The sequence below is a fragment of the Gekko japonicus genome, unplaced genomic scaffold (genome assembly GCF_001447785.1).
Source record: "Gekko japonicus isolate JY-2015 unplaced genomic scaffold, Gekko_japonicus_V1.1 scaffold6369, whole genome shotgun sequence".
NCBI lineage: Eukaryota > Metazoa > Chordata > Lepidosauria > Squamata > Gekkonidae > Gekko > Gekko japonicus.
The window spans coordinates 302-8,109 of NW_015173321.1; positions in this window are offsets into that span (position 1 = coordinate 302).

Here is a 7,808-nt window from a genome sequence, read left to right on the forward strand (position 1 = left end):
CTTGACTCTATTTGTAGCATAGAAAGCCTCTGGAAAAGTTTTGGTCTCTCGTGTTTCAACATTTTTCCTCTGTGTGTGTGGGGGGCGGGGGAAGGGACTCTCTCTCTCTCTGCCTCTCTCACATGCTTTGCTATCAGCTCCTGGCAGAATAGGACCTCCCACAGGGGCCAATGCTGCACAGTAGGACTTTTTAAAAGGACACTTTTTTCCTTTGCCGCAAACCAGCTGCTTTTGCTCTGTGTGGCTTACAGAGGAAGGTTGGGGGGGGCATGGCTGTAAAGAGTAGAACTTTTTCCCCTTTTGGCTCTCTGTGTAGAGGAGGACATCTCTCTGGGATGGGGGCTCCCAGGAGCCATCCAAGAGACCCTGGAGGGGCAGTCTGCACTAACCAACGTTAGTACAAGCATTGTATACTTTTCACACATTCACAGCAAAAAGCCAGCTGGTTCAAAGCATTCCCCAGTCACAAAACACAATCACAAAAGCCCCTTTTGCACCCAAAAAGATTCAAAACACCCAGGGACTCCATTTTCCCAGCCCCCAACCCATGGCCGGGCGCTACACCCTTGAGGGAAGGCCGACATGTGGCCACCATGCTTCCCAGGGCTGCCAGCGGGACTTCTGGGGAAGGGGGGAGCACTAATCAAAGTTTGATTTTGACAGAAGGGGCATACCTATTCCTCCTGACGTAAATTTAGGAGTTGGTGCAGGTTTATTTGAACTGCGACAGCAGACTGCCCAGACAGTGGAGCATATTTGTAAAAGGCTGCAGAAGTTGCATGAAAAAATTGATTTTATATGTAGACGGGTCGAAAGTCCAGCTGAGATGGAGTGTGTTGCAGCTAGAAATGGGGCCTTTGAGGAGTCTAAACAGTTGGTGGACACTTCCCCTGGGGCAACTATTGTGAATGACACAAGGAGCTATATATATAATGCTTTGGCAGAAGAGAACTCTAACAAGCTGGGAAGGACCCGTCAGCTTGTGCTTCAACCTGCCAAGGTTTGTTTGACTATCAGCTCATATAAGGGTGGCATTTCTAGATGGAACACTACATCTGCAGTCAAAAGACACCCGGAAACATTAATGGGTGAACAGTTAAGAATGTCAGATTTGAAAGATCTGGAAACACTGACCAGCGTGAATCAGACTCAGAGTCCTTTGTTGTTCAGTCGCACAGTTGAGTCCAACTCTTTTTTTTTTAATTTTATTTTTATTGTTTTATCTGTAATACATATGATTGTTACATACATTTAACATTTTTCAATTTTCGGAGTCCATTAAATACATTTGTTTTCTAACCATTTATACACTCTCATCCATCTTTTTTAGAAAATCTTTTCATCTTTTCCTGATAATAACACATTAAGTTTATCCAATTCTGCTACTTCTAACACTTTCTTTATTATTTCTTCTCTTAAGAGGTAATTTTTTTAACTTCCAATATTTGGCTACTAATATTCTAGCCGAGGTAATAATATACGTCAATAAATATATACCAATTGGGGAATATATTCAACAGATATATTTCTGGTAGCAGTTCTAAATTAATGCTCATTATTTCTATAATTAATTTTTTAATACTTTGCCAAAATGTTTGTATTTTCTCACACCTCCACCACATGTGATAAAAGGTTCCCACATTGTTTTTGCACTTCCAACAATTTCTTGATGAGGATTTATAACATTTGGCTATTTTGTCCGGCGACCAATACCATCTGTGAAATATTTTATAAATATTTTCTTTAAAAGATGTTGCTCGCATTAGCTTCATCACTTTCCATATTTTGGACCATTCTTCTAACTGAATATTATATCCTAAATCCTGCACCCAGGCTATCATTGGAGTTTTTACTATTTCATCCTGCATATAATCTTCTAGAAGATAACTATATATTTTTTATATCAGTTTCTCATTACAGTAGAATCCGGTTAATTTGTCTTTACTGTATCTTGATTTTAATTGTGTGCTTTCCCACCATGTAAGATTTATGTTAAATAATTTTAAGTTTTCTATCGTTCTTAGATTGTTCTTATCATCTAATAAAATATCATATGATCTTTTTTCTTCTTCTGTCATTAATGTGGGTTTTACAAATGCTTCTAGGGGTGAGACCCACTTTGGAATCTTTGTATAATGTTTTTCTTTTATGTTTCCCCAAATTTTTATTAAAGCAACCCTAATAATATGTTGATGAAAACCAGTGTGTATTTTCTCTTTTCCATACCAAGTATAGGCATGCCAGCCCATACTTAGATCGTGTCCTTCTAAGTATAAGGTTCTCCAATTTTCAAGCATTATCCAGTCTTTAATCCATCCTAAAGCAGCTACTTGGTAATATAGATTCCAATTTGGTACACCAAATCCGCCTCTTTCCTTTATATCCTGTAAGGTCTTCCATTTAATTCTTGCTTTTTTGGGAAACCAGATGAAATATCTTGTAATTTTATCCATTTCTGTGAAAAAGCTAGTCTTCTTTAAGATTGGAATATTTTGTGCCAAGAAAAGGAATCTCGGGAGAGTATTCATTTTAATTGTAGCTATCCTACCCATTAGCGAGAGTTGTAGTTCTTTCCATTTATGTATATCTTTCTTGATTTCTTCTAGTAATTTTTTATAATTATTTTCCATCAGCATACTATTTCTATTTGTCATGATTATACCTAGATATTTGGTTTTGTTTGTGACTTCAATTTTTTTTTTGGATTTTCCCAAAATTTTATTTGAAGACTAATAACGATACAATAAACAAAGATCCATTAAAAAAACATAATGTTACATAATAGTAATACAATAATAACTATATTTCTGTATTCTTCCAATAATTCTACTATATAACCATAAACAAATTATTATCAACACAATTACAATAACTTTCACAACAAAAACTTATGACCCTTTTAGTATTAGTGATCTACTCGTATGTCCGGTAAGTTAAAATAAGGCTATTATTTCCTTGTATCTTTCTGGTACAGAAAGAGATGAGGCATTCTTGTTCGAAAGCGTATCTTTGATAAAGTTTGCCCATTTAGAATAGAATAAGGCTTGCTTCTGATAATTATTATTGGTTGGTAGCGATGTGGATATTTTTTCTAGAGTGTAATATTCCCATACTATAGTGTACCATTGGTGCAATGTTAGTGGATTTGTACTCTTCCAATTACTTGTTATAACAGATTTAGCCACCATCAATAGAGTGGAGAGAAAGTCTTTAGTACTATGAGGAATTACTATTCCTTGCCAGATGTCGAGTAACATAACTTCAGGAAAAAGAGGTAAGACTATGTTTGTTATACTTTTGATGGCTTGTTTAATAGTTATCCAGAATGATTTTTTTTTTGCATGTTCACCAACAATGCAAATAATTAGCATTCTCTCCACATCCCCGCCAACATAATGGTGAATATTCGTTATTAATCTGTTTTAATTTCGTGGGAGTATGATACCAACGTAGCATCAGTTTTAGTGCTTGGGCTTTAATGTTTAGCGAACTGGAGGTCATGCTTGGAGACATCCAAATTTTATTCCAGGTATCATCTGTTAATGGTATCGCACAATCAGCATTCCAAGCTAGTTGGTATGTTGTGAATGGTTCCATTGTGTTTTATATTAGTTCTTTATAACATAAGGATATTAGGCCTTTGCGGAATAATTTTCCTGAACTTAACAGTTTTTCAAAAAAGGTAAAAGGTCTGCGAGGTTGTTCCTTGGGAAAAATAGAATGCCATAAATGGTTAACCTGCTGGTATTCAAGCCATGGGACCTTACATTTGTGCTTCTTTTCCAAGTCCTCCTTTCTTAACATAATGTAATTATTACTGATATCTTTAAAGCTATTAAACTTATTTTCCTTCCAAATAGGTAACGCTGTACTAGATAGACCTGGATCAAACCACGACTGCCTCATAAAACAGGTAAGTAATGAGGGTTCCGGAGCTAATATTGGTTGTAGTTTGTCCCATGTTGTCAAGGTGTTTTAAAGGAATAAGTTGTTCTCGATATCAGGGGACCGTTTCGATTTCCTCTCCCATAAAGTTTCCTGAAAAGAATTGCTTTCTAAATAAACCTGCTCTATTAGCTTCCAATCTGCTTCATAACTTTCATTATATTGTTTTACAAGTCCCATCAAAGTGGTACTTTCATGATATTGTTTTAGATGAGGGACAGATAATCCCCGATGATGTGATAGCCTTCTTAATGTTAGATAACTCACTCTGTGAGTTGATTTGTTCCAAATATATTTTGTAAACTCTTTTTGCCACTGTTTGAACTTTATGGGCGATATTGGTATGGGAATGGTTCTAAATAAATAGAGAAATTTCGGAAATATGAAGGATTTTAGAATTTGTACCTTTTCAATTCAGGTAAGTAATGGTGCAGATGGAAGTGTGTGCAAACTTCCCAGACTCTTAGCTGCCTCCTCATGGTTCAATTTAATTAAATCATCTAAATTGTGCGGAATCTTTATTCCTAGATATTTCCATTCTTTTTTGGCCCAAGTAAAATTGTAAGTGTTCGTTATGTAAGTCTTGTCATTATCAGATAGGTTCATTGGATAAATAATTGACTTTAAGTTATTTATTTTTAAACCTGAAATATTGCCAAACTGTAGAAGAATTTCTTGAACCCCTAGGAGAGAAGTTTTGAGATTAGTTAAATATAATGCCATGTCATCCGCGAAAAGGCTCAATTTTATGTGGCAGTCTTTAATTTTGATACCAGAAATTATAGGACTAGATCTAATAGCAATCGCTAACAGCTCAACAGCTATTGCGAATAGCAATGGGGAGATGGGACAACCCTGTCTTGTTCCTCGTGATAGTGTGAATTGCTTCGAGTGTAGATTATTCGTTTGGACAATTGCTTTAGGAGAATCATAGGTTGAATTTAACAAATTTATAAATTTAGAGCCAAAATTCATAAGAGTCCATGACATATTTAAGATAGGTAATCTCTACACTGTCAAATGCTTTCTCGAAATCTATCGAAAAAATAAATGAAGATTTAATATTGTACTGTCTGCAATAATGAATTATATTTAAGGCTTTTCGTGTGTTGTCTGTTATTTCCCTGGTGGGAAAAAACCCAGTTTGATCCGGATTTATTTAATTTGCTATAATTTTACCCAATCTAGCTGCCATTGTCACTGTGAAAATTTTATAATCCTGGTTTAACAGGGAAATTGGCCTATAAGAGCCCATGTGGGTTGTGTCTTTTCAAGCTTTGGTATCAAAACAATTTTGGCATCCTGCCAGGTAGGTGGCATAACTCCCTCCTCCAAAACTTTGTTGCAAAGTTGAGTCAGTGGTTCTGCCAATGATGATGAAATTTTTTTATAGAATTCAGCGCTGAATCCGTCTGTGCCCGGTGATTTGCCATTTTTAATTTTTTTTTATAGTTGCTAGGATTTTAGAGGTAGATATAGGTTCCTCTAGCCAAAGTTTATGCTCCTCAGAGAGAGGTTTCTGTATGGGGTAGGACTTTAGGAAGTTGCATATCGTGTCTTTTGTGGGGTTGCGTGATGTATATAATGATTTATAATATTCTGAGAATGCTTCCAATATTTCAGAGGGAGTATGAACTAAGCGTCCAGCTTTATTTTTGATTGCATGTACCCGCTTTTTAAATTTACCCGCTTTTTAAATTTCCAAGCTAACAGCTTTAGTGTTTGCGGTGTTTTGTACCAATATTTCTGTTTGGTATAGGCAATTCTCTTTTGGGTTAATTATACTTCCATGGTTTCTAGTTTTTTCCTTTCTAAGAGGAGCAGCTTATATGTACGTTTGTTCCCAAATTTTTGGTATTCTTTTTCTAGACGTGTTATTTTATCTATTAATTCTTGTAATTTAATTTTCTCTTTTTTATAGGTTGATGCAATGGCTATTAATTTTCCTCGCAGGACAGCCTTCAAGGTGTCCCAAACTATATGGGATGTCACTCCACATGAATTATTATTTTTCATAAACTCCTTGATTTCTTCTTGTATTGATTCTGTAATGGATTGGGATAATAAAAGTTTTGAATTTAATCTCCATGAAAATGTCTTTGGTGTTTGGTCTCTGTCTTCCATCTAACCTTCGACCCAGGAGTGGTCGGACCAGATTCTTGCCCCAATATTGGCTTCATAAAAATATTTTGATAATGAGGAAGAAGCTAAAATATAATCGATTCTAGTATGGGTTTGAAATCTAGATGAAAAATAAGTAAAATCTTTGAGGTTTGGATTCTGTTGTCTCCATACATCTATTAAATTAAATTGATGAAGGAGATGAATTAAGTCAGTTTGTTTAGAGTGTTTGCGACCTAATTTAGATGGTTTTGTTTTAATATGCTGTGTAAATTTATCCATGCATTCATCTGCAACATAATTTAGGTCTCCACCAATTACACATGGCGCTGAACTAAATGCATCTAATTGCAGTAAAGTCTTCCTAACAAAGTTTAGTTGTTCGTTATTTGGTGCATAGATGGATGCTAAAGTGATATCCCTACCATTTAAAAAGCCATTTAAAAAGATATACCGTCCAGAAACGTCCTTTTCTATTTTATTTAACGAAAATCTGACCTATGTATGTAATAGTACAGCTACTCCTCAAGACTTAGATGAGCCTTGAGCCTGAAATTGGTGAGAGAATTTAACCGAGGGAAATACCCTGTCATAATTATTCTTAAGGTGAGTTTCCTGTAAAAAAATCATGTGTGCTTGTTGTCTTAAAAGTGCAGACATCACTCTTTTTCTCTTTATGGGCGAATTCAAACCACGGCAATTTAAAGAAAGAAACTTGATATTGTTATTTGAATTTTTAGCCATTATCTTGTACAGAGGAGAGATTGGTTGCCCACCATGATTCCCTCCACTGGGATATCATGCTACTAATTATCCACCTAAAAGATATATAGTCCACATAGATTAGGTTAAGAAAAGAAACCATCATTACAAACACAATAAAAAAATTCAAACCTGTAACACTATGCATTGTGAAGGGTCTTAACATTCCTAACATTAACTTTAACAAAACTAAGTACAGAATCAACTCTTGGACTCTGTAGTCCCTTTCTCACAGGGAATAAGCCACTTAACTGGTTAAAATAAAGTTGTACTAAAAGGTATATGGGGGACAATAATGTGTCTCCTTCAGTCACCCCTTCTGATATACTGATTTTTAATACAGTCAATATTCTTGAACATTTTAACTATCACTTTTCTTAAACATTTAACTTAAACAGCTTCTAAAATATGCTAACAGCATAGCCATGAAAATATGTTCCAAGCCTGAAAAATCATCCCATCAAAACACATCAGAATACCTGGGAGTAGGTATGCATATTCTAGGTTTTATAAACATAAGGTGAGGAGGGTGTATCCATTAACCTTGCTTTTGTAATTTAAGCTTTGAAAATAAAAAGGTTATCAGCCAAAGGTTCTCACTCCCTGTAGTTATTTTATGCCCTTGTGACGTCCCAGTAACAAGGTAAAGGGCTATTATGTTAAAATAAAATAAATTCCTCTTTGTGCCTTTGCACTGGGTACGGTGGTACTGATTAAGTGGGTTTAAAAAAATACAAGATTAAGAGAGGTAAAATTGAGGTGAGAGAGCATAGTAAAGGATTGAATCATTAAGGTTACAATTATCCCCTCCCACCCCCCCCCCCACTATCACCCGATGGTCTATTAGAGAAGAGAAAAGGAAAAGGGAAAATAGGAGAAGATGGAAGTGAAGAAAACAGCCTAAGGATATTAAAGGAAACATTAAAACCTCCCCCTTCCCCCCCCCCCCCCACATCCCCCCCACCCACCGCAAGAGAAAC